General features: G+C 37.4%; 1 protein-coding gene across 5 annotated transcripts in view; it reads right to left on the bottom strand.

Moving 5' to 3' along the window:
* The window catches only part of EPS8 (EGFR pathway substrate 8, signaling adaptor), a 212970-nt gene that overhangs the window by 92465 nt on the left and 105299 nt on the right, over positions 1–15206 (bottom strand). The window contains exon 1 of one of the 5 annotated variants that reach the window (XM_063639633.1): positions 8773–8825. The exons of the other annotated variants lie outside the window; for them this stretch is intronic. The gene's annotated coding sequence lies outside the window, so the exon portion shown is untranslated. Of the gene's footprint in view, positions 1–8772; positions 8826–15206 lie in introns of those variants that run through there. 5 annotated transcript variants of the gene reach the window in all.

Raw genomic sequence — 15206 nt, 5'->3', positions numbered from 1 at the left:
ATATGCATATAAGTTTGGGTAAAACATTCATTCAACAAAATAACACCCACTGGTACTCCAAGGGGTTTAAAAAAAATCTGTTCAATAAGGTGATTTCAACAAATTTTTACGGCAATTGGAGAAGAAAACATTCAGATCTCGTTTTCATAATTAACTAATCCATTATTAAATCCCATACAAAATATCAATAATTATAAGATGATGCTAAAGTACTTAACACTCATTTAAAAAGCAAAATAAACACATGAATGTAATTTCCTTTTAAAAAGTTATTGACATTTTATGGCAAATCAGTTGTTGACTGCAGTAGTTAGAATACCCTCTTGGAAATGGGCCCAGTGACATTGTTGATACCTTAGTAAATTTTAATACTTAGAAAGAACCTGTTTTAAATCAATAAGAGTTCTCACTCTGCCCGTACCATTAATCCCCCTCCCAACATACCTTGTGCAAGCCTTTTTTTTTTTGTAAGGAGGGGTATCTTTTTCCTCACTGTTCAAAACTTCCAACTCTTAGTACTGACCTCAGCTGCTAGCCAATATTACTCTTTTTGTAAGGAAAAACAGACTTACGATATCCAGTAGGAAGACATTAAAACCCCCAATGTTTGATACCATTAACTAAAGTTCACTAAAGTTTAAGCTTATGTAAAACATACACAAGTATCATTATTAAATTCTTGTACAATCAGAGGCACATGTGTTGTTGCTACCACCTATCAGCTATTTTTTTTTAAACTCAAGACTAACATTCAAGAATGACCCTGAATCTATTTTCTTTCCTTCTGTCTCCAAATCCCAGTCTTCTCCTCACCTAAGGTTACTCTCTCTAATTCTGCAAACCAGTATGGTAAACATCTTGTAAAATGGTCCCTCCCATTGAGACAGCTAAGTGGGAGGGGGTCCCTGGCAAAGCTCCTGCCAGCCTGTGCACTGGGGTGGAGCCTGAGGAAGTTTGCACCTTTGCAGAGGGGAGGAGCCTGGCCTTTCCTTTTCCCGTGTGGAACCTGGGATTCAAAAGGCCAGGTGGGAAGCACTGTAGCATTGACTTTGGCCTTGCGGAGAGTCCCTGTTTACCCATTTTTCCTTTTTGCCAATAAAACCCTGCTTTACTCACCCTTCAAACCGTCTGCGAGCCTAAACTTTCGTGGCCGTGGGAAAAGGACCCCATGTTTAACTGAACTAAGGAAAAGTCCTGCAACACTGTGGTTACTGTAGTCTTAATTCATAGACGCAGAAAACGTGCAACCCTCTCCCTCTTCTCTTTCTAATTCCTTAATGCACCCAAACTATAAAAACTATAAATGAAATTATCTCTGTTTGGAAGTTCGAATTTGATTTTGAAGAAATAAGCTCCTCTAATAAAAAGTAGTTGAGTATTTAACTCCTTTATTAAATCTCTAAGCCTGATTATCATGTATTATCACCCAGAGAACACAAGATCATGTTTTCCAGCACAGAACACCCTCCCTCAGCTGGTTATTTTTTTATTTTTTTTTTTTTTTGAGACAGAGTCTCGCTCTGTCACCCAGGCTGGAGTGCAGTGGCACAATCACAGCTCACTGCAAGATCCGCCTCCCAGGGTTGACGCCACCATTCTCCTGCCTCAGCCTCCCAAGTAGCTAGGACTACAGGCACCCGCCACCACACCAGGCTAATTTTATTTTTTTTATTTTTAGTACAGACGGGGTTTCACCATGTTAGCCAGAATGGTCTCGATCTCCTGACCTCGTGCTCTGCCCGCCTCGGCCTCCCAAAGTGCTGGGAGTACAGGCGTGAGCCACCACGCCTCAGCTGGTTATTTTTTTAAAAAGTGGCTGTATTCATTCTATCTCAGGCTTACTGCTGACACTGTAATAATGCAGATTTACTTTTCCTTCTCAGGAGCAGATCCAGTTGCGGTATTCTACATTCACTTTTCCTGCATTTTCTGTTCAGACCATATCCAGGTCAAGCTCCATCCAGACACTGAGACAGCAGTTAAGAAGGGTTGGGAAAGTGGCCTAGGGTAATCTTCTGGGGTTACTAACAATCTGAAGAACTTAATGTAATGAGGTTGGCTTCAGAAAAGAGAAAAGTAGCCTACATCCAGGGAATCCCTGTACTCACAATCATACCAGGAATCTCCTAGGAAAATGTCCATTCCTTCTTATCCACTCAATAAATCTTGCTGAGGGCTTACTATATAGCAGCAAGTATTGTACTTACAAAGCTGGATATAAATGATGAACAAAACAGATATAATTTCTGTCCTCAAATGTGTTGGAAGACACTATGCTGTTTCCTTGAATATGCCAAGTTCTTCCTTCCTCAAGGCCTATCACACCTGTCTAGAATAATTATCTTTTACATCTTTGCCTACCTAAATCTTGTATCTCAGCTTAAATGGCCCGTTGTTGGGAAACCATTCCCTGACTCACCAATCTATCCTAGATTCCTACATTACATGTTTTCACAGCCCTCTGAAATTCTCTTCATAAATCTTTACTGTTAGACATTTGGGCCAATATTTGCTTATTACCTGCATTTCAAAAATAAAGTACTAGCTGGTATACGTTCTACTGAAGTGAAACACACTTTTTGTATTTTGCATTTCCTTTCAAAAACATCTTGAATCTCATCTTTCTTTTAGGTGAATATTACATTTTTAATATGAGACTAGAATTTTCTGTTCTTTATATTTTACTTATAAGTTTTTTTTACAACTTATCCAAAGATATTCTTCCTTGTGCAAATTTTGTAATAAAATGACACAATTCTCCAACCTACTCTATTGTCTATGTGTACAATTTTTTTTCTATTTTACATACTAAATAAATTTACATAAATGCCCATATTTGATATCTAGTTAGCAAGCCAGGCAAGCTTATATTTCAATCCTTATTAAATGTAAAACTTTAGGCTTACTTAGCCTCTATGAGGCTAGTTTCTTCATTTGTAAAGTGGTTATAGTACCTCCCAAGGGTAAGAACAATCAAAGTATGCAAAACCCCTAGCAAAAGAGCAGGCTAAATAAATGACAGTTCTTTCCTCCATGTGGGAAAAAGGCACATGTTTGAAAATGTAGCCCCTATGAAATATTACACTTTACAGTACCTAATCCAATTTCCTAAAAGGGAACAAGTCTAACTTTTTTCTTCATGGGATGTATTTCAGGTCAGGGGTTGACAAACTTTCAGTAAAGGGCCAGGTTATAAATATTTTAGGCTTTGTGGGCCACATACAGTCTCTATCAATATTCTTCATTTTTGTTTTTAATAACCTACCAAAAATGTAAAAAGCATTCTCAGCTTGTAGAAAGAAAACAGCCCAATGGCTAGAGTTTGCTGACCCTCTGCTTCGGGTTCATCATTACTCATCAATTCTGCCCTTACTTTTCCTATTACTTCACCTTAATCAATACCCAACTGAACAACTACTCTCCTTACTATTTAGTAAGCTTTCAGTATAACAAACACTAATCAAGTACTTGCATATCTGTAAGGGCCTGTAAGGTAACTCACTACCCCAAAAAAAAAAAAAAAAAAAAATCACATGCTACAAAACAAGTACAAATAAAGCCTTCTGAAGTCTTCCTCTGGTGTCGCCTTGCTCTTCCCTCTGATTTCTGAGTATATTACTACTAGTGATTTATGCTCATGACCAGATTTCTCTTACCACAATCTTGTAATGAAGTTGGTGGTTTTAATTCCTTTGTAAGAATTTGATTAGGCTTTTTGTACCACAGAGTTACAAGTCCCCTAGTGTTCATTTTTCATTAGACTCTCCCCTTACAATTCTGAAGTACTATTATAACTCACCTTCTTTTGTTCCCCAACTTCCAACACAATCATTTCATCCTCTTTTTGTAGTTCAGTTCACCTCCCTATCCCTAATTCTCTAATTGTTTTCCTCCCTTTTTATGTATAAGCCCCAGGAAAAAATTCTGATTTAGGTATGAGAATGAGTTCCTGTTATTGCTCTGCCTATGATGATCTGTGCATTCTTACCCTGAGTAGTGTTGTTTCCTCATCTATCATAGGGATCGAAACAGCCTATGATGCCAATCAGAGAGTTATTAAATGCAGATGAAATAACACATGTGAAAGCTACTTATCTGTAATCTACAAAGTAAGAGAACACTAAGATCTAAATCAGACTCGATTCAAGAATTGGCTCTGCCATTTATGAGTTATTGACCATGGGCAAGTTAATTAACCCCTCTAAGCCTCACTTTCCTCATCTTTAAAGACAGTAATAATGCCTACTGTATCAGGTTTTCTGAGAATTCCATAACATAATCCATGTTAAGCACTTATCATAGTGCTTAGCACATAGTTAAGGCTCAAAAATGTTAACATAATTGTTATTTGTGAGAAAGAAATATTTCTATTCCAGGCAGCCACAGGACTTGCATGTAAATTATTGGGAAGTGGTGCAAGATGGGTTATCTAAAATTGGAGGGTAAATTATAATACAAAATAGGAATGAGTGTGGCTCATAACATGTGGTAAAGTGAGAGAGCCGGGCAATGTCTGAGGTGTGTGCATTTACACTTTGTGTAGCCTAGGCAGCTCATTTTAGTTGGGTGAAATTTTCTGTGCACGCCTACTATTTCTCAGGTGAAATCACGCATAAGCAAAAGTGAAATTTGCATTATGCTCCAAGTGTTGCCTAATATCGATCATGTAAGAACAAAAACTCCCATTTTTCAAAACAATCATTACAGCAGAATGGACTGTATTTATTCTCACACTATGAACTCACGAAAAATGTTATCTGAGTTAGAACTGTAGTCACTTTCCACAAAGCCTGTGTTACTCTTCAATTTCCTATTAGTCCAAAGTCTTTCCCTAGTAAGAGCTGTCCTTTGCCTGTCAGTATTGAGCCACTATGCAACATGATTTAAAACATTTCTTAGCTGCAGCCTTGATTGTTTCATCAGCTTTCCCTGCTGGGGACAGCTTGATTCAGAGAGCCATGCCACACTTGTTTAGATTTCCAGTTGATCCCCTGTCCCCAAATGTCTATTCCAATAAAGGAGTAAAATGTCTTATAATCTATAACACTGTTATATCATTCTATTTTTTTCAGTAACCAAATATTTATAATAAGCATGTACTGAATGCAAGGCAACCTAGTAGAAACAAGACAAAACCACCTCTAACCCATCATAGTAAGAGATAGACATTAAGTAATTCAATCAGTTAAACTCAGTCATTAGGAAGTAAAATATAACACATGTAAAAATAAATATAACAGAAGATGGAACACAAAACACCATAAGAAAATGCAGAAAGAAGAAGGGGAAACCAAGAAAAATTTAATGGCAGTGGTCAGTAAACCTTAAGGATGAGGTAAATTTTGAATATGAGGGAGAGACTTTCTAATTACACCATGTGTCAAGAAAAAGAGGCAGGAAATGGAAACTGTAAAGCATAAAGAAGAAGCTTAAGCCATACATTAAGATACATGACCCAAAAGATAAGTTACACACTGGACATTGAATTTCATATAATGGGAAATGAGAACTCTACTGACAATTTTTAGCCAAAAGACTGTAGCATGAATTATGAATGGGCAAAGGGAGCCCAACTGGCTTTTAGAATCCAGGCTTTGAATAAGTTAAGAGAATTGAAAGAGTCTTTGGAATGCTCGGCCAGAGCAGCAGGAGGGCTTTCCCCACCCACAATCCCAGGCTTTGTGTCCAAGATTGATATTCATGGCTCTGCTTAATGCAGTGGTCCCCAACCTTTTTGGCACCAGGGACTGGTTTCATGGAAGACAATTTTTCCAAGGCAAGAGTAGGGGGGATGGATCAGAATGAAACTGTTCCACTTCAGATCATCAGGCATTAGTTAGATTGTCATAAGGAGCACACAACCTAGATCCCTCACTTGTGCAGTTCACAATGGGGTTCGACTCCTGTGAGAATCTAATGATGTTGGTGATCTGACAGGAGGCAGAGCTCAGGCAGTGATGCTTGCTGGCCTACTGCTCACCTCCTGCTGTGCGGCTCAATTCCTAAAAGGCTGCCAACCGGTACTGAACCATGGCCCAGGGGTTGGGGGACCCCTGGCTTAAGGGATACCCACTATGTCATTTGGTCTGGCCAACTGTATAAATGGTGAAATAAAGAAAAATTACTTGCATAATGAGGAAAAGTATTTTTTTAGAAACAATGAAGATAAAGAATCCAGTGGAATTTAATACTACAGTAATAATGAGATGTCAGAGAGTTGTTACCACAGCATTAAATCTAATGATCAGAATAATATAATTGGCAAAGTTAAATAATATTGCTCTAAATTACATCTAAATACCTGACACAAAGAATTTTTAATAATCAAGAAAATGCACACAAATGTTCCTAAAACCAAGCTCTTGAACAAATGTTGATACAAAATCTAAGACAAGCTTAAGAAACTCACATTTCATTCAGCTCAGATCTTACATTACCAAGTACAGACAGACAATATTTCACAAATTGCTTTTGCATTTTAGAAAATATATTGAGCATTAAAACTACCACGTTTCTTCTAATCAAATTAACAAACCTAGTTAATATATTTTGTACACATGATTCTGTATAAAAATGCCACAAATTTAACCGAAGTATAATTTCTTCATGTCGCTGGAAAGTCAATTTTTAAGTGCTTACATGTCAAATTAAACAAGTCAAAACAAATACACAAACTTAAACTCTAAAAAAAAAGAAATTTTAAAATACCAGATTGTTTACATTAGAAATATCCTGTATAATAAATGATCAAAAGACTATATGATAACCTACCTCATTATATTCTCTTCAAAAAATATTTATACAATTCAACTAAGCTATTATTTAAAAGGCTAGAATTTTTTTTTTAAGATAGTCTCACTCTGTCACCCTTACTGGAGTGCAATGGCACAATCACAGCTCACTGCAGTCTCAGTCTCCTGGGATCAAGTCATCCTCCTTCACTTAGTCTCTTGAGTAGCTGGGACTACAGGCATGCACCAGCATGCCAGGCTAATTTATTTATTTATTTATTTTGGTAGAGACAAGGTCTCACTATGATGACCAGGCTGGCCTTGAACTCGTGGGCCCAAGCAATCCTCCTGCCTCAGCCTCCCAAAGTGCTGGGATTACAAGCATAAGTTACAGAACGTGTCCAAAAGTTTAAAGTGTAATGAGTTCATTTTCGTCACATTAAAACTCCAAAGTTCATACCTACCTTGATGATTTAATGACAAATGACATCACTGAAAAGTAAACTATAAAAGAGACTTCTCTATACAATTTATGTCAGAACTATTTACATAGAAATGAGACTAAGCAGCGTATCTCCTCCATAGTCATTTCCTCTTATATACAATTTGCTTAAGTTAAATTGAAAAAAATTGTTTCCAAGTCTAGTTGCTGAAAAATGGACACCTCTTTTATAACTGAAGGTACTGCAGACACAAGGGTATCTTACTAAAGGTGGGGACAGGTGGATCAGGGAACAAAATATTTTACATACCATTGCAAGAACATATATGGAGATTTACACTCCACATTAATACTGCCATTTGCCTTAGAGTTTGGCCACTAAAGCTGACCAAAGCTTTATAGCAAGGGTAAGAATATACCAGGCCATAAACGTCTTGAGGAACCTCACCTATTTATGCTACAAAAAAGCTGTATACAATATTTCTATGGGGAGTTAAAATTTGTGTAAATTGATAATGCTCTTTACAGTATAGAAGGGTCTTAAGAAATAATAGTGACATTACAAGAAAATCAACACATCTAAGAATGTATTTCAAAAAAGGATCAAAACAGCCATAACCATGGCACCTAAACTCAAGAACCTACTACATTTCCCAAGACCAAAACAGTAACTTAACCAGTTATTTATTTTTGCTCTCTATCTAGTCTGTGTTACAATGTTATTAGCTCTTATTTGTTTTTAAATAGCCTTGCACTTAATTACTAGTGACAGAATAATAACAAAAAAGTTCCTTCTGAGTAAGATTAAATGTAACAAATCAATAAGAACTACTTATAGATCTTTATATATTATGAATTACATGTTTGTCACTAACTCAAGTTTGATATTTAAAACATAATTATAAAATTGAATATTTTGAAAGAGTTGTTTCTTAAAAGCTTCCATTAATTGACTATTTAAACATTTACAAGTTCCATTAATATACATGGGCTTTAAAAAAAACTTTAAATACACATATTCAACTGTATTTTAGGTCCCAAGCAAAATGTTTACACAGAAATTTGGCAGTGTTAAATCTGTGGACTCAAAGCCAATAACAACCTAAGAAGTCTAAACCTGGTTAATAAGCAAATTTTCATAGTACAACTAACATTGTATAAACAATCCAAAGCAGTTAATATTTATAAGATAATCAATGTTTTGCATATAAGGTTAAGTTCAAAGTAATTCTTTAAATATTTGATACATTACGCCCACGGATTCCCAATTTGTAATAGTCAACAGACCTCTTCTTAGCTATAATATAAGGGGAAAATTATTCTCTTAAATACCATGAACTAAAGGAAAGAAATCCTTTGAATCTCCACCTCTGTAAGCCAGAAGACAGGAGGCAAGACCCTGTGGAGACTGAGTTACCACTAATTTCACCAAGTTCAGAATCCACTTGGAATACTAAATGGGAAGTTAAAAAGCAATTATAGGGCTTACTTGGACTAAAAGTATTGCTACATGTTTCAAGGTCTACAAATACCCTTTATAATAATTATGCCTTTGAGAGCCCTCCTTAGCAAAGAAAATATTAACAAACTCAAACTTACCTACCGACACAGTTCAGGAAATACTCCTCTAAGCAATCGTCCAGGCAATATTGAGAGGCCATTCCACTCAGTTTACTTATGTGCCAAGTGACCTTTGGCACAACGTCAGAAAGGGTGGGACTCTAAGCGTCAGTTTCGGCATTGTACTGTACCGAACAAAATTTCTGATTTGGTTTCTCTAGGGCGTTAACTAAGATTTCCTCCTCTTGTTAAGTAAGTAAACACAGCTACCACTACACTTCCAACTCTTGCCTAAGATGATTTTTTTTAAAGTTTTAAATGGTGAAAATAATACTGGCTAGCATTGACTGAAAGCTTACTGTGTGGTCTAAATTAACGCTATATAGACAGACATCATTATTACTCCCATTTTAGAGTGGTAGAATCTGAGAAATGGTAGTTAATAAGTAACTTATGGGAATTCCAGGTACAGAAATATGGTCAACTGAGCTCATGAAGACTTCCCACTACAGACACTAAGAAAAGAAGAAAATAAGTGTAACAAAATTAAATACGTAGCTTTACTTGAAAAAAAGATAATTCCCTGATGCTAAACCAAAGCCAGAACTGATAGCTAAAATAGTAAGCACAAAAGCATACATTGTCAGCTGTGGCCAACACTGGAGCTATGGGGATAATCACTGGAGTCTCTTTAGCACTTAAGTATAGATTGAAATTGGTAACAACATGCCCCTTGAAGGAGAAAGAAGAGAAGAAAGTGCTCCCTCAAGAGAGAAAGCACTCTGCTGGATTTCCAGCCCCATGAAACCTTCACAACTCTAAAGCAGGCCTGATACTTATGCAGGGACAGAAGGGGAGGCCCTGGGCACACATGAGGTAAAAAGTTGGTACTGAGATTCTTCCAGAAAACCAGGGCTGTCTTCAAAGGTCTATCCTCATAGTTAAAAAGTGGTGATGGGGCCAGGGGAGGAGAAATTCACTCGTAGTCATATTAAAACTTCAAGGGAGCTTGTCTCTGAGACTCTGGGTGAAGAAGACAGGGGAAATGCTATAAATGCTCTAAGAAATTAAAATCCTAAACCTATGACACAACAGTTTTGAAATTTGAATTTTATTTGTATGAGAATTTCCTAGGTAAAAAAATTAAGAATCTCCAATCTAAGGAATTAGATCCTGGGCCAGTGAAATCTCTAAAGTATCTAGAAGAAACAAACACAAAACTATTTAAAAGTGATGATAGATAAACAAAGCCCCATAGGATTTCTTTGGATAGAAAAACCAAACCAAAACAAAACAAAACAAAAAATAATCCCCACTGAAGATGAGCTTATAAATTTAGAGATTATAAAACATGTGAGAAAATTATTTACTGTGATTGTTAACAAATATGTCAAACAGAAAACTGAGTGCTCAACTAATTTTTAATATGAAGACGCCAAAAAAGTATATTTAAATTATTAAAGAAATGGAGAAAGAAAAAAGAGCCTATAAAGAACATAAACTAAAAACTCTCTATGTTTTATAAAACCAAATTATATTTGAATAAAGATATGGCACAGGCTGGGTACGGTGGCTCACATCTGTAATCCCAGCTCTTTGAGAGGCCAAGGTAGGAGGATCCCTTGAGTCCAGGAAGTCAAGAGCAGCCTGGGCAACATACCAAGACCCCATCTCCACAAAAAATTCTGCAATCAGTCAAGCGTGGTGGTACACACCAGCAGTCCTAGCTGCTCACGAGGCTGAGACAGGAGGACTGCTTGAGCCCAGGAGTGAGCTATGATCACGCCACTGTATTCCAGCCTGTGTGACTGAGCAGGACCCAACTCTTTAACCCATTTCCCACTTTGAATAAAAAAGCGCTGCTTGTTGCCAGTGCAGTATTCTTGGGGCAAATGGGAAATGGGTTAAAAAAAAAAAATACATTCTCTGTATACTGCACTCAGAGTTTTCATCAGGTTTCTATAACTTTAAAAGGGAAAAGCATCACTATAAATAGAATTTTTAAAATGTATTTAGAAAAGCAATAGTCAATGTCAGAAGTCAATTGTCTGGCAGAACCTATTCTACATCCACTTTTGTTCTCTACCATCTCTCAAGCTCCTGACCACTGTATGCTGCAACTCCTTATTCCTGAAAATTCTGACCCATCCCTTGCGCCATTCCTTCCCATCTCCAGCACCCCTGCAAAAAAGATTGAATGGAAACTGTGACATGCCACCCACATCTCCTTTCAGGACGGAAGGACTGATTCCCCAACTGCTGTAGTGCTGCCTGCAGACAACCTTCAACTATCAGCTCTTTCAGGATGGCCTCACTTCACCCAGTATCACACACCCTTCCCAGGGAAGCCCACATTCAAAGATTAGTTGACATGTGGAAGACAAAGCCTTGGTCCCCTTTCTCCAACTGCGGACAAGGGTGAGGAGCCCTCTCAGCTTTGGAGCACCCCACAGGGTCAGATCTTCTTTGAGACTACATGGCAGCCCAACATCCCCCTCGGCCCAACAGTGTTTCCCTCCTTCCCTTCAACCACAGGGGCTGATCCCAAGAGCACTTTCTTTTTTTTTGAGATGGAGTTTCACTCCGCTGCCCAGGCTGGAGCGTGCAGTGGCACAATCTTGGCTCACTGCAGCCTCCTCCTCCTGGGCTCAAGTGGTTCTCCTGCCACAGCCTCCTGAAATAGCTGGGACTACCAGTGTGCGCCACTATGCCTGGCTAATTTTTTGTGTTTTTAATAGAGACGGGGTTTCACCATGTTGACCAGGCTGGTCTCGAAATCCTGACCTCAGGTGATCCACCGGCCTCCCAAAGTGCCCAGCTAATTTTTTGTGTTTTTAATAGAGACGGGGTTTCACCATGTTGACCAGGCTGGTCTTGAAATCCTGACCTCAGGTGATCTGCTGGCCTCGGCCTCCCAAAGTGCGGGGATTACAGGTGTGAGCCACCACACCTGGCCCCCAAGAACACTTTCTAATAAACTTTCCTGAACACTAATTCCCATCTCAAAATCTGCTTTCTGGGGCACCCAAACTGCAACAGAAGGACATTAGGAAAATAAACAAACAAACAAAAAAACATGGCAGGACACAGAAACCGAAGGGAGTGAGAAGAGGATAATAATATTAAGTCTTGAAACCAATGGAGAGAACAGCAGAAAGTACTAATATAATTCCTCAATGAGAAAAATCAGTATTAAAAGTAGCAAGAAAACCCTTCAAAATGAAGAATATAATCAAAATAAACACCATCATCATAAAATTCCAACCCAACATTTCAAAGTATCACTAAACTTGAGAGCTGAAAGAAATGAGAGAGTGTCCCAATTCCAATCCCTGTCATTTTTAAGACACTGTCCCTTAAAAATGGTCCACAGGTCTGCCAAATGCCAAAAAATGTTGCTGCTTGGAAATAGACAGTTTCCTAGTAATAAGTTAACAGGTACAGTTAATACCCTGCTGTTAAACAAAATTCTGATATACCTTTGGCTCCTGAATTATCTATCAGTAAAGATGTTAATGAAGTCTTATGAAAGGCTAATCTGGCACAGGCTGATATATGACAAATCATTGTCCAAATATTAAAAAAATTGCATGGACTGAAACCATCCATAGTCATTCATATGCATACACAGGATATCAATGATGTGGGACAATTCTAAGCAAAGCTCATGGGTATTTGCTGATTCCTTCAGTTTTCTATGATAGGGCAGTTTACCAGAAGTAGTCACATGAAATATTATATATTTGGAATGTGACAGATTTGGTTACTGCACTTTTTTCCAAAGCTCTTGAAGGAAGCTGGAAATTGCACACACACACACATCTTTACTGATAACCTTGCCCTATATTCCCATACTTTGTAACTACAAATATAGAGGCAGACAAAATAGGCTGTAACATAATCTGTCAGCTAAGATCATCAGATCCAAAATGATGTGAGGTCACTTACAAAAATTGTTAGGACAACCACGCAGAATCGATCAACAATGTCACAATCCATTCATCTTGGAAGTATAAGCAAAATTTCACTTTCAGTTCCTGTATTGTTCAACCCCAATTCCTCATCGGTCCTTCATTCCTTCTTCTCATAAGATCCACTATCTGCTTTGTCTTCTTTAAACCAATCCTTCTCCTAACTTTAATACCTTTTTCAGTGAGAGTAAGAAACCCAAAATAAGTTTCTAAAGAAATACTCTAAACTACATATTGTCAAACTTCAATTACATACATGCTAAGCTAGTTAAATCCGTATGGATAGAATGATCAATCAAATGCTTTAACAATTTACCTGGAGAGGGACAGGAGATGTAATATGACTCATCTTTGGGAGAATCATATTTAACCACAATTATAGTCATGCAAAAGGACAAACATGCATGGCATGTAAATGACAGGAATTTGTTAAAACATTCAATGAGTCAGTATGGGTTGAAGCTATTGTTTGGCTGTAGAGCTAGTATTAAAGGTAGAAAAAAAAAAAAAAAAGGGGGGCCAGGCACAGTGGCTCACACCTGTAATCCTAGCACTTTGGGAGGCCGAGGCGAATGGATCACCTGAGGTCAGGAGTTCAAGACCAGCCTGCGCAACATGGTGAAACCCCATCTCTACTAAAAATACAAATAGCTGGGTGCGGTGGCACATGCCTGTAATCCCAGCTACTTGGGAGGCTGAGGCAGCAGAATCGCTTAAGTCCGGGAGGCAGAGGTTGCAGTCAGCCGAGATAGTGCCATTGCACTCCAGCCTGGGTGACAGCACGAGACTCCATCTCAAAAAAAAAAAAAAAAAAAAAAGAAAGAAAAAGAAAATGAAATGGACACTTCTTGGCATGAATAAATATAAACAGCAGGACTAATATTATACGTTCTTTCCATAAGTTATTTAGAAGAGTGAGACCATACTTAAATTAAGTGTATAGATGGTATTAGTAGTCTAAGTTAGGAAAATATTGATTTGAGAAAGATGTACTGCAAAATTATGCAACAGGGAATATAAATGAACAAAATGGTAGTTTTGCCTTAAATTGGCAATGTTTAGGAATGCATTAAGGGAAACACCACACCAACTTATTTGATTATGGATTTTAAATGTCACTTTCAACCTAAAAATCACTGTACAGCTCCAATAAGACATGATCTTATTTGGCAATTTCAGTTAAAAAGCCAGCAAGAAACAAAAAAAATTGGGGGAAAAAGTGATTTCTCATTTCCATTCATGTCCTATAACTAAAGATTAGATGTAAAGTGTTAAGACCTCAGCACAAGGAAACCAAAAGCTTGTGTTTGTGTGCCAAGTCTGCCACTTAATAGCTCTATAACCTTTGGTGAGTAACTTAACCTCTCTCAGCCTCCACTTCCTCACCTGTAAAATGAGACCAAAGAGACCAATTTGTAAGTCTCATTCAGATCCAATACCCCAGAACATTTTCCTAATTCAAATTTAAAAGGAGAAAACCTGTTTAATTAGATTTTGGCTAAAACACAGTAACTAGCAGTTTTACACTTTTCAACATAAAATTTCTGAAAAAAGAAATAACCAAATAGTCACAAAACCTAATGATGAATAAGGAAAAATTATGAGTCACTATGAGGACATCTGCAAATTCACCTTACAAATCATTGAGCAACAATATTTATGGGAGCCTCACATTTCTGCTGAAAATTTCCCATTTAAATACAGACTCTGCTGAAACACAATAGGTACAAAGAATTGAAGCAGGGAAAATGAAAGCTTTTGGTATGTAGTATCAATATTTCCCATAATTATTAAGATTTTACTTAGACTTTCCTCATTTCACCTGGCTCAATTGGAACTCCCATCCCCTGTAATTAGCTTGATGAGTGCATATAAAGAGTCTCATATTCTACCAAATGAGCTAGCTGGACATATTGGTGAATGTGTATCAAAAGAATTGTCTAGAAGGTCCTTGTAAAACAGCATTTTTAAACTTACAATGTTGTCCTCAAAGCCTGTCCTTTCCACAAAAAGTTAAACTCTAAAAAAAAATGACAGGACTACTTCAGCTTATTAAAATCATGAGTGCTTCTGGGTTCTTAAGTGCCATTTAGAGAAAAAAAAAGGCATTTCTTACAGAAGTATCAATCCTTTCTGGAGTATTTTTACCTTAACTCAGAAATACTGTCAGGAAATTATCACATTAGCTAGGTAGCAAGACTTAACCTCTCCTATCTATAATCATGTGCTATATAGCAATGGGAAGGAAGCGAGGAAGGAAGGAAGAGAAAGGGGCAAACCAGTAAATACCAAAAAGGAACTGTGAATGCTGATAAGGTGTCCTCTTATCAAAAAATCAGGGGAAATGCCCAAGTTTAATTCCGAAGCATGTACCTATTGAAGCACTGCAAAACATCATCATATATATGTATATATACACATATATAAACATACATATATATACACATACATACATACTTACATATCAGTTAATTACTGAGCAAGCAGCCTTGACAAGTCAGG

This window comes from Symphalangus syndactylus, chromosome 5, assembly GCF_028878055.3.
Source record: "Symphalangus syndactylus isolate Jambi chromosome 5, NHGRI_mSymSyn1-v2.1_pri, whole genome shotgun sequence".
In the NCBI taxonomy this organism is placed as follows: domain Eukaryota; kingdom Metazoa; phylum Chordata; class Mammalia; order Primates; family Hylobatidae; genus Symphalangus; species Symphalangus syndactylus.
Note: the sequence above shows the minus strand (reverse complement) of the source record. Positions and strands in the feature narration are given on the sequence as shown.